Raw genomic sequence first — 12,084 nt, 5'->3', positions numbered from 1 at the left:
TCATGGATGGGGGAACCACCAGGGCTCAGCACATCTCAGCCTCGGGGGCACATCCGAAGCAGGAGCCCCCCCCCCCCAAAAAATGCCACGAGGAGCAGGCAGCCGTGGGGGAGCAGGGGAAGGAGGCGAAGTGACGGCTGGTCCTGTGGCGCCGGGAGACGCTGGGGACGGGGACCCCGCGCTGCACCGGCGTGTGGCGAGACGAGGGAAGAGCGGAAGAGAAGGAGACAGATGGGCAGCGATGGAAACATAAGTTAACTCGAAGGAAGCGGATAAACAGCAGGCACGGAGCAGATCTGAGCACATATGCTGCTCCGTGCACAGCCAAGCGCAGGGAGGCTCCGGCGGTCCCCATCGCCCCGTCCCCACGGGGGGGACCCAGCTGCGCCGGGAGGGTGGCGATGGGAGCTCGGGAAAGGTGTCGTGGAAGGAAAACCCAACGCTGGACCAAACGCTGCTCCCGGTGCTGGGGCAGCAGCTGCAGGTGACTGCTGAGGACTGTAGCAGCTGATGGGAGAGGGAAGCAAGTCAATCCGAAGCCGAAGCAGGGAGGCTGAGACCCCCAGCAGTCCTTGAACCCTGCAGCACGGTGTGTGTCCTAATAATCAGCGCCCACCCCGGTCCCACACTGGTGCTATGGCTCTGGACATGTCCCTGCAGGGGACAGGGACCCTGCGCACCCCATGCTGCCCGCGGTCCATGGGGATGCTCCCGCTGCCGCAGCCCCCGACTGGCCCGGAATACCAAGCAGGCAGAGGCACGGAGCCACCCAGAGCATCTCCAGCGACGTTCGGTCTGGTGCTAATGAGCCCCGGGCTCTCCAGCCTCGGTGAAAGTCATGACCCGGATTAATTGCTAAAAAAAAAAAAAAAAAAAACAACACCCAAAGGCTGCTAATAAAAGAAAAGAAAAAAAAAAAGAGGCAAACAGACAAACAAAAGCACAACCAGCCCCACAGTGCATCCCAGCAGCCCGGAAAGCCCAGCCCGTGGCAGGAATGCGTGCCGGGGCCGCGGGCCAGCGCGGTGCTGGGCGCACACAGCCGCCCTTGTTCCCCGCTCCCCGCGGAGGGTCAGAGCCGCCGGCCGGCCTCGCCGCACAAGGGGCCGCCTGTTCGGAGGCAGCGGCGGGCTGCTAGCGCCTTCCCAGCCCTGGGCAGCGCAAGAGCCCTTGCTGCACGGAGCGGGCAGCCCGGTGATGCTGAGGGACCCCCACAGGGCACCCCGCCCACGCCCAGGTTTGCACCTTTCCCTTTTTGCACAGGGAAACTGAGGCACGGGGAAGCCAAGACCCTGCCTTGGGCTCAGGACGAGGCTTCGGGAGCTGTTGCCGCCCCAAGCGCTGGCTGGAGGTGGGTGCTGCAGGCAGGGTGGGTGCGTTGCGTCCTCACCCGAGCCCCCTCCTGAGAGCAGCCTCTCCCCTCCCCGAGCTGCACATCCAAGCTCGCCCTCGGGCGCTCAGCCGCTCACTGTCACTTTCACACAATTCATCCATCGGCCCCCACGCGGCTCCCGGCGCTTTGTTCTCAGCCTCCCGTTTGCAATATCCCTCATGGGCCTGGGGCACAGGGTGCTGAGCAGTGTGCGGTGTCCAGCCACCCAGGTGATGCTCTGCGGGGCTGCCAGCCTCAGCTTCGTGTCTGACAGCCCCCGGGGGCTGCAAGGACGGCTCCCTGGGGGCAGCAGAGGGGGATGCAGCCAAGGGGAAGCTCACGGGAAGGATTTGGCCCCGTTTCTAAGTCCTTCTCTTGCAGCAAAGCCCTGCGGAAGGGGGGAGATTTGGGGTGATGGGAGCAGAGGGGAATGGGATGGGGCAGGGGCAGGGATGGGGCACCCAAGGGTGGAGCAGAAAGGAGGTCCTGGCCGGCCCTGAGGCCACCAAGGCTCCTTCTCCTCCACGGCCCTGAGGAAGAGGAGGGCCAGGAGGGTCTCCTTGCCCTGCCAGCCAGAGAGGGAGGAGGACGAGGAGAAAGGAGAAAGCAGATGGGAGATGTCCGCCCGCCCGGCTGCAGCTCTCCGGGCCCCGTGACCTAGTTACCAGGCAGGGAGGTGAAGCACAGAGCCGAGCTGGGCAGGTCCAGAGAAGCAGAAATAAAGGGGATACGGACAGGGAGCTCCAGGAAAGCTTGACGGGAGCTTTGCCACGGGGAGGTGGCATCTGTAGGTCCCCAAAGCAGCCGAGCCCAGCACCTCGAGGGATGCTGAGCAGAGCTGGGGGGCGGCACAAGCAGGGGGGGCTCGGAGCGAGGCTCTCCGTGCGGGGAACTCCTCGCCGCAGGACGCGTGGGCTCAGAAGCTGTCAGACACCGTGGCACATCCCCGACGGTGACACAGAGCCAGCAAAGAGCCCCAGCACAGCTCCAGGAGCCGGCAGAAAGCCCGGGGCTGAGCAGAAAGCCCGGCTCGACGAGGGGGCTGAGGTGCCCCCGCTGCTGCCCGCTGCGCCACGGGGAAGGCAGAGCAAGAAGCAATGGCTGCGGGAGAAAGGCAGGCAAGCCCAAATTAGAATTAATAAGGCACAAATTGTCAGCGGCGAAAGGGATTATTTCCGGGAAGAGGCTGCTCAGGGGCACGGGGGGAGAGGCAGCCTGGGCTTCCGTGCAGCTCCGAGCAGCCAGAAGGGATCCACAGGATGAAGCCCCGCAGCATCCCCGGACAAGCAGGGGCACAGCCGGGAGGTGCGGAGGCAGGATTTGCACCAGCCCTGTGTGTTCAGCAATGCCAGCGGCCGGATCCTGACCTGTCGGGGGAGCAGCACATCCGCAGCGTTGCTGCAAGGCAGCACCAGCACCCGGGGACCTGTCCCCAGCGGGCAGCGGCAACCATGAGCCCCTGCAGCCACCTGGGCACCCGGCAGCGCACGGGGCTCCGGCTCCCTCCTGCCTTGGGGATGCTCTGCAGCGCTGCGCACCCGAGCGGGCACAACCTGAGAGACCCCCCCCACGCCCTCCCCAAAACCCCAGGGGCTGCTTTTGGGAAGCAGGAGGGGTCCCTGCAGCCGCAGCCTGTCCGGCAGCCCCGCGGCCGCCCCGCTCCGCTCGGCTGCGTGAGGCTGCGGCGGAGGAGGGAGCGGCGGTGACTCAGGAGATGATGAAGTGGAGCTGAAGGAGGAGAGGAGAGGCGAGGAGCAGGCGTGGCGGGGAGGCAGCTGTGGCCTCCTGGTCCTCACCCACTGCCCCAGCTGCTCTGATTCACCCGGGGGCACGGCAGCACCAGAGCAGGGGGAGCAGCCCGAGCAGGGAGCTTTTAAATCCTCCCGTCCCCAGAGCATCCATCCCTCCTCCTGCCGGGAATGGGGGTGCCAGGACCCCCAGGAAAGGGGGGACATGGGGCTGGCTGCCAATGCTGATTCCCGGTGGTGCCTCTCAGTCCCCCCTCCCCGGCTCCTGCTGCTGCCAGAATTTTGGATGGTGCCCTGGGGGCAGAGCATCCCCTCAAGGAGGGGGCACAGGGTTGCCAGTGACCTGTCCCCTCAGGGGGACCTGTGCTGGGGACCTGGGGGTAACCTCACATGCTACATGGATGGCATGGAGCGCTGTCATTGCCTCAGTTTCCCCCATGCTGGAATTAAGTCTTGGCCTCACCCCTGGCCATTTTGCCATGGTCAGGGCAGGGGGAGCACCCAGGTGGACCCCCATGGCACGAGAGCTGTGTCCCCTCCGGCTCCCAGGGCGCACCATCTACCCACGCCACCTCCAAACCTTCCCCGGGAGCCAAGCCTTGGCAAGGGGAAGGAGCTGTTTATACCGAACAAATGGAATCAATCAAAACAAAAGGCACCGGGCCTGCTTCTATTTATTACCCATCCGAGGGTTTAAAATGCGTCCCTCTGCGCCCACAGCTCCACGGAGAGGGGAAACCCCGGGGCAGGGACAGCCGGACACACGCTGCAGGTGCCCAAATCGAGCCTGGGTGCGATGTCCCCGAGCACGGCGAGCTCTCTCCATGCTGATTCCTCTGCAGCTTCTCATCCCCCTGCATGTCCCTGGTGCCTGCTGGCAGAGCTCAGGCACCGGGTGCCCGTGAAGGGCAGCGGCAGCGCTGCCTGCGAGCGGCCGGGCACGTGGAGCGGGGGAGAGGCGAGGAGCCGGGCGCCTGCTCGAAACAGCCACCACCTCCACGGCCATCACACTCGCTCAGGATGCAGGGTGGAGGATCCAGCAGCAGGATCCAGCCCACGCTGCCGAGCTAATTGAATCTCTGCCTGCTTTCCCAGGGCTGCTGCTCCTGCTCCAGCAAATTCCCTGCGCTCCGGGGAGCGTCTCCCCTTCTTCCTCGGCCTCTCAGCCCATGGCAGAGGTGATCCCTTCCAGCTGGGGCAGCGCCGTCGCTCTGCCATCGATGCAGAATTTGGCAGCAGTGAGGAAGGCCGGCGAGAGATGGTTTTTTAATGAGCTGATGAGACAGCAGCCAGGCATCAGCGTGCCAAGACGAGCACACTGGACAGACGAGCTGGCTCCCTTCTCCCCAGAGACCTGCAGGGGGGAGCCCTGGAGCCCCCCCAGACATCGCCCTGCTCACACAGCAAGGGGTGAGGGATGCTCCTGGCCATCCTCTGGGCAAACCACCCCGGTGGCCGGCCCCAGCCCCGTTGCCACGGCCGAGGTCTCCCCCTGGTGGCCCCGGCCACGCGTGGGTGCCACCCGCTGTCCTGCGTGGCCACCAGGCTGGGCAAGCGTGTGGCTGTGCTCCTGCCTTGGCAGATGGGGAAACTGAGGCATGGTGCAGCCCTGCGCAGAGGTCTCCACCTTGCACCCCGCCTGGCACCGTACTGCTCGGGGCTGGGCCCCAAATCTGGCACCATCACCTCGGGAACATCCTCCAGGGGTCCCCAGCATCTCCCCACCACTCTGCCCCACGCTGCCGGGCACTGCGGAGCATCGCTGCGCTCCCTCCTTCAGCCCCTTCCTCCCGCCCAGCCTCGATCCGCCAGAGACTCCACTTAAATTCATTCAAATTAGCTTTCAAAGAGCTGCTTAATTAAGGCTTTGCACTTCGGAGCTTCCCAGCTTTGAAGGCCACGTCGGCGGGAGGGCGCTTCGCCCCGCCACGGGGACGCCGGAGAGTCTTGCTGTAGGATGCACCCTGAGCCCCCCCGAGCAGGGCACGGCCAGCCCCACCTCGCAGGCTGGAGAAGGGCCTGATCCTGGCTCCCCAAGCCGCTTGGTGCTGAGTTGTGCCAGGCAGACACGCAGGAGGATGCAAAGGAACGCAGCCAGTATCACAATGGGCCAGCTGCAGGTCGCCATCCCTGCGGGCTCGACCAGCGTCGCCTTTCAGATGAAGAGTGGATGAGTCTGCTCGCTCCCTTTTTATTTTTCCCATTTGATCTTATTAAAGCATCATTCCAAAAAAAAAAACCCAGACATCTCATCGCAAATCCCGTGCTCATTTTGTGGCCCTGCAGATGGCAGAGCTGGAAAACGCCCATCCAAGGGATTTTTAACACCAGCACCTGGCTCTTGAGCCGGTCCTCCCTGGGGAGGGCTGCCGTGGCTGACAGCGACGCTGCGTCCCCAGCATCCCCACGGCTGAACACTTGAAGGGCTGCCCTTCTCCTCTCCCCCTCCTCTAACCCCTTTGCTGGCATCTCACTCACCCCACGGAAATCTGCAGCACTCCCACATCCACAAATCCCTCCCGATGGGGCAGATGCGGGCAGAGGTGTTGGTCCCTAGGAGACCAGATGAGCCAGACACCGTCCAGCCATCACCCCCTGCCACGTCCCACCCCCGTGCCTCGGTTTCCCCTCTCCCGAGCGAGAATTGCCCTGCTACTCTGCTGCAGCACTGAGCAACACAGCAAGCACCCAGCAGGAGCAGCAGCACCCAGCAAGCACCCAGCAGGAGCAGCAGCACCCCAGGCAGCATCGGGAAAAAAACCCAAAAACCTCTGCAGCCTCCCCGAAACCTCTCACGGGACCTGGCTGTGAGTGTGACAGGTGGTGCTGGTGCCCGGGGTGCCTCGGGTGTCTCCTGAGGACAGCAGCGATCCGCTCGGGCTCCGTGGGTGCGGTGACTAACCAGCACCCGCAGCACCGCCGTCAGTAAGCACCGATCCTGCCCGGGTGCTGCTCGCCTCCGCGCCCGGCGAGGCGCTGATTCATCTCGGCTCGCGGGCACCGGCTCCTTCGCCTCCAGCCTCCCTCTTGCCAAAAGGGAGAGAGGCTGGGCCTCGGCGAGGCTGCGGGGCGCTTGGCGGCCTCCCCTCCGTGCCCGGCCGCAGGGCTCAGGGTGCAGCTGCGAAGCCCCTGGGTTTGTTCCTAAATGGGGGGGGGGCTCCTCCTCCGCGGAGCCCCGTGGGGTGCAGCCTCCGCTCGTGGCCGTGGGGATGGGGGCACCCACCCCAAGCCGGCTCCCCGGAGCCCCCACGGCCCCCTGGGGACAAGAGGGCACAAAAAAAAAGGAGCCGGGCCGTGGGGAGCATCCGCAGGGCCGCCGGGGCTGGCGGGGGGAGGCAGCGGGCGGGGAGCCGGGCTGGGGAGCGAGGAGCGTCTTGCCACAAGGGGGAACCCCCGGGCCGGAGAAAAGCCGGCCTGGAGCCGCTTCGAGGCTTTGCCCCAGCCCACGGGGCTCGGCCGGGAGAGGCTGCTGTCCCCACGCTCAGCCCCGTGGGGCTCCGGACACGCGTGGGTGCCTCCTGCGCCAGCGTCGTGCCAAGAATCCACCCGTGGTGCCACCCAGCAGCACAACGAGGGGGCTTCTCCCACCCTACGCCCCCCTGCAAATGCCTCCATCGCCCCGAAAATCCCCCGGCCCTATTGCACCTGCCCCGGGCCAGCCCTTGGATGGCTGGGCTCGCTGCCGGTGACCTGCTGTCACCGGGGGATCAGCCCCAGGGGACGAGGATGCGCGAGGCGCACGGCTGGCGCTCGGGAAGCGGAGGCGAGCTTAGCCCAGCACGGCAGGGCGAGCTCCCCCGGGGCTGGTGGCACGACGAGAAAAAAATCCACATATTCTGGGTGGGTGGATCAGTCAGGCAAACAGGGACAGCTGGGACACTCGTATCATCGCGGGGATGGAAAGCCAAGAGGATTTCCAGGAAAATGTAGCTGGCCTGGCTCCGGTTGCCATCCCACAGCACCCACGCGGATGTACTGGGAACAGGCGCCGTGTCCTGGCACACGATGGGTGTTCCTGGTCCTTGCAGCACCCAGAAAGCAGCACGGGGGTCTTCGGTGGGACAGAGGAGCTCCCAGAGCTGAGCCCAAGCCCCCTGTCCTGCCGGTGCCACGCAGATTTGCAACCTGAGGCTCCTAGAAGCCAGCTCAGGCTTTGTGGCAGGGATGTGCACAGAGGCTGGCACAGCACAAATCCCACACGGGTGGCTTCCAGGCTCACAAACTCCCCCCCTTATCCCCTTTCAAAGCACAGGTGAAGCTCCTGGCAGGCAGCAGCCCCCCAAAAGGTATTTAGCTTGGCTACGTGGCTCTCCAAACAGGGCGGCTCCAGGCTCAGTCTCCCCATGGTGCTATTAGAAAGAAGCCCACAGCAGTGTCTGTTTAGGCAAAGCACTGAATAAACTCCAGGCCGGGCATGCTCCGGTGCTGAGCACAGCTGACCAGAGCCCCGTGGGACTGAACATCTCTGGTACCTCCGCTGCAGGATGCTGGCCGAGCTCCCTGGTGCTACCTCCAGGGCCCTGGCAGGGTGTCACTGTCACAGTGATGGTGTGGTGGCGTCTTCATCCTTGGGTGCGTGCAAAACTCTGAGCAGCCTGGCCTAGGCTGGCTCTGCCTTGAGTGGGGTTGGACCAGAGATGTCCCTGCAACCTCAGTTCCAGCCTGAATTACCCTGTGTCCATCTCTGGAGGCTGAGCAGTGCCGAACCTCGGCCAGGGCTCGAGGGAGCCCCGACGTCACACAGCTCAGCGAGGCACAGCCCAGCACTCTCGAGCCGGCTCTCCTGAGCTCATGGGGCACCAGGGCACTGAACACACCTGAACGTGCCCCAGGACCTGCTTCAGCTCCTGGAGGGGCAGCACCAAGGGGCCAGGCAGGCAGACAGGGGCACCGCCGGTGCTCTGATGAGAGCTGCAATGGGATCAGGAGCGTGTCTCTCCAAAACCGAGGGATGATGAGGTCGCCACATGGCTTTAATGTACAAAAAGATGTTTTCAGGAAAAGGAAAGACATCCCTTGAAAGGCCCAATAACACCAACAATATTGGGAGAAGAATGGGGAATTTGTCTGCTCTAAAAGGCCAAAGAGGTGCTAGTACCAGGGGAGAAAGGCAAAGCAGAGGAAGAGGAAGAAAGATGCCAGGAGGAGGATGGAAAAGCAGAGGCAGGGACCAGCGGGATTAGCAATGAAAAACTTGCAGCTAAACTGGGCTTATGTCAGCATGTATTACCCGCGAGTGGCAGGAACGATGGGCTTGTTCATCTGCCATTTGTAAGTGGCAAATTCCCCCTCCATCCTGTTTGTTACGAATTAACTGGCATATGTCTAATCGCCTTTGCAACTCGACTGGCAGAGATTAGAGCCCTGCTCCTCCGCCGCCCCGGGCTCAGCACTTGGCTGCAAGGCCGGAGGGGAGGCTGCGGGGCTCTGCCCCTGCCTGCCCACGGGCGCCAGGGAAGGGAAGGCTGGAGCAGAGCTGCCCTTTCCTCGCAGGCTTCAAGAACCATAACGCCCGAACGCCGCCGGGCCTCGTCCCAAGAAATCCCCGCTGCTACCAGTCACCGAGGCGGTCTCGATGCTGACGTAGCTCACACCATGAGACAAGCCCCTGGTTGCTTCGCATCTCGAGGCAGATGTCTGTCACCTGCTGACTTGTTGCCCAGCTGGGGACACGGAAGCATCGCCGGCAGCTACCTTAGAGATCAAGAAGAACCAAATTCCTGACTCCTTTCAAGCACCCTACCATAGATGAGCACAGCAGCTGAGCCAGAGCCACCAGTCCCCATCGCCAGGGGTTCAGGAGCCATAAAAACCTGCTTCATCCGGGGCACCCGGCACTGCTGCTAGCCAGACACGTGGAGGGGAGCCAGGATGGCGAAACCCAAAGGCACTCATTAAAAATAAAGCAGTGCTATGGGCGTGTGCATGCGTGGGGGGGATTTGCATGGCTAAATGCTTGCCCCAGGGCGTGTGTTTTTTGGCGAGCAAGGTGCTGCTTGGGTGGTGGGAGACCCTTGGCTGACATGTCGGCAGCTAGTCACGCATGTCAAAACAATCTCAGGGAGTTTGGAAAGCTCGGTTCTCAGAAAAAGCTGCTCCGCCACATCAGCACGAGCACCAGGAGCCAGAGAAAACAGCGGCTCAGGAAGGGAAGGAGCACAGGTGATTAAAGGGGGAGGTTTGTTGGGAGGCAGTGAGAGGTGCTGCAAAAGCAGGCTGTCCTCACAGGTGTGGTACGGTGACAAGGATTTGGGGACCTGAATGTTTCCTGCCACGATGCTGGAGAATCGGAGCAGCTCCTTCAGCACCAGGACATCAGCAGCAAGACTCCGCGAGCCCCACGCTCTGCAGGACATCCATAAGGAAATGTTTTCCCTCTTTAAGCCTCGGCTTTTTTCAAGAACAGAAATAAATTCCAGCCGAGTTATTCAGTGCTGAGATCAGGTGCTGAGATGAAGCAGGGGATTGCTAGATCCTGAGTGAGTCGCGGCCCATGAGCTCCGAAGGGAGTTTGCCCAGGAATTGCTCAGGCACCGGGAACCCCTTTAGCTCTATCAGCTATTAGTGTGTTGGAAAACTTCTCCTGGGGCTAGAACGGAGAGGAAGCACCCCCTTCCCTCCGGCACAAAGGCTGCTTTGCTCCCACCCCACGCGGAGAAGCCCCTTGGACCGAAATCCTCTGCCCAGCCTTGGGGGTGACGCTGTGCCACCGCCAGCTTCACACAGGGTCACATTAAAACCTTCGCTGGGTCACCACCCCAAGCGCCCGACCTGCTGCTCTACGCTGGTGCCACCTCCCCGGCTGGCCTTGGCAAGGGCCGGGCGCAGTGTAACGTGCTCATGGCCAGCTGGCCTCATAATCCGCAGCTCGGGCGTGCTGGGGGACGGGGAAGGAGAGAGAGGACTTGGCTGCGAACAGGAAAGCCGTGGCACGATGCAGCCAGCCCGAGGGGTGCTCGCTGCCTGATGGCCCAGCCAGATGCTGCTCGTGCGTCCAGGAGAGAAAAGGGCCGCGCACACCAAGCGCGAGCAACAGCTCCCTCGCCTCGCTGCGCTGCGCCGGGACTGCGGCTCAGGGGTGATGCTGAGAGCCAGGCGGCTAAAGCACGGTGCTGGGAAGCCAAGGAACGAGGTTCCTACCTGGGAAACCTGATCCAAGGCCGTGCCTGGTTAGTATTGCTCTTTTCTCCAAGCCCTGGACCAGCACAGGGTAAGCGAGCTCATCTCAGGGCATCCCAGGGCCACAGGCTCCGAGTGCTCTCCGCACCGCTCGGAGCTCCGAGCAGCAACAGCGAGGGGGCTGCAGGAGCAGGATTCAGCCATGTCCTCCCCTCCAGGGCCTCGCTGACTCCTCGATATAGCTGTTATCCCACCGTGCTGCTGCAGACAGGCCCCGAGGAGCGCAGCCCTTCCCCGTCCTGCCCTCTGTGCGGGCGCACCGCCGGGAGGTGAAGGGCAGCGTTTTTATTTAGCAGGAAAGTTTCCATGCAGGGCCAGTCCCCGGTGCTCACCGCCTGCTGACCACAGACGTGAGAGCCCTTGTGCGCAAAATACCCAGAGAAAAGTACCTCTAATTAGAGGGTGGAGTTAAAAATATCTGCAGTCCAGAAACAGAGGGAGGCAGACGGGGAAAAGGCGCGTGCCAGTACGACTGACGCCCTGGGAGGGAGACGAGATTAGGAGCGCCTCAGCCTCACACATACGAACGATTCAAAATAGACGAGCATATGCCTGAGAAAGGAACCGGGGAGAAATGGTGGGGCTGGTGTGGGAGTGGGGTCACAGTCCGTGGCACCGGGGAATCAACAACTTGTCTAGACTACGGCAGCCAAAAAAAGAGATGCTGTCTTCAACTTGGAGCGCTGCAGCACGAGAGCATCCATCGGGAGCTGTCCTGGTGAGCGAGGCAGCGCAGGGCAGGGAGGCACAGAGGCCCCACACCTGCATTTATTCCCAGAGCTGCTGGGAACGATGTTGGGTAAGTGGCATACCTGCCAAGTGCTTTGAGGGCCTCGAATCAAAAATGATGCACACCAGTAAATCAGCATCTTTTTATCCACAGCGCCTAATGCTGCGCTAGAAACTCTCCAGGACTTTGCTTCCAAATGCTGGGGGTGCTGCAAGCAACCATGGGCCCCAAGACCCTCCTGCTGCTCGTAAAGAAATTTTTGTTTGGCAGTGAACCAAGCTCATCTGCAGGTCTGCTGGGGCAGCACGACAAGCTCCCACCTCACGGAGCAGCCCAAAGGGCAGAAGCTCTGGCAGGAACCTAACGGCAGGGAAAGGGGCAGGAGGACAGCCCTGGGGGCTCGGACAGGCACCGGTCACGCCTACCCGAGGTGTCACAGCTCCTTGGCAGCCCTTGGTGCCTCTGCCTTCTTCCCAGCAGGGCTCGAACCTCAGTTTGGCCTCCAGGCACTACAAGCACGGTGAGGACACCCATTTTCTCCGAGCTGCCTTCAGCCGCTTGCAGATCCCAACACTGGGTACAACGTGCCCCCACAACCCTTATAAATCCCGAAGGGGTTCCTTTCCCAGTCCAACCCTCAGCCACCTTCTTCCAAAGTCCTACAAATGCCCCAGGAACCAGCCCTGCTGCCAAACCCCGCAGCCCTTCGCCACTGCCATGGCTCGCCCTGGAGCCATTGGGTCACGGAGCTCTTCCTCCTCCGTCTCTCCTCATCACAAGCCTCTGCTGGAGCTCGGGAGGGCTCCTCGGCAGACACGTGCTCCCTCCCTCCCATCCTGCGGATCCCTCTGCTTCTGAGCGGGGATGAGGAGCTCGCCAGAGGATGATGGGATCGTAGGAGGCAGGTTTATGCAGCCCCTCGTCACGCCTGACTGCACCTCAGCCGTACGCAGGGCCGCTCTTAGCACATATTTTATTCTAGTTTCTTGTTTTGGCATTAAGGAATGGAAGGGGAGCTCCGTCTGTGCGTGAAAATCCATGTTTTACACCGCAGC

The sequence above is a fragment of the Anser brachyrhynchus genome (genome assembly GCF_964034855.1).
Source record: "Anser brachyrhynchus genome assembly, chromosome: 25".
NCBI classification, from domain to species: Eukaryota; Metazoa; Chordata; class Aves; order Anseriformes; family Anatidae; genus Anser; species Anser brachyrhynchus.
This window is presented reverse-complemented; position numbering follows the sequence as displayed.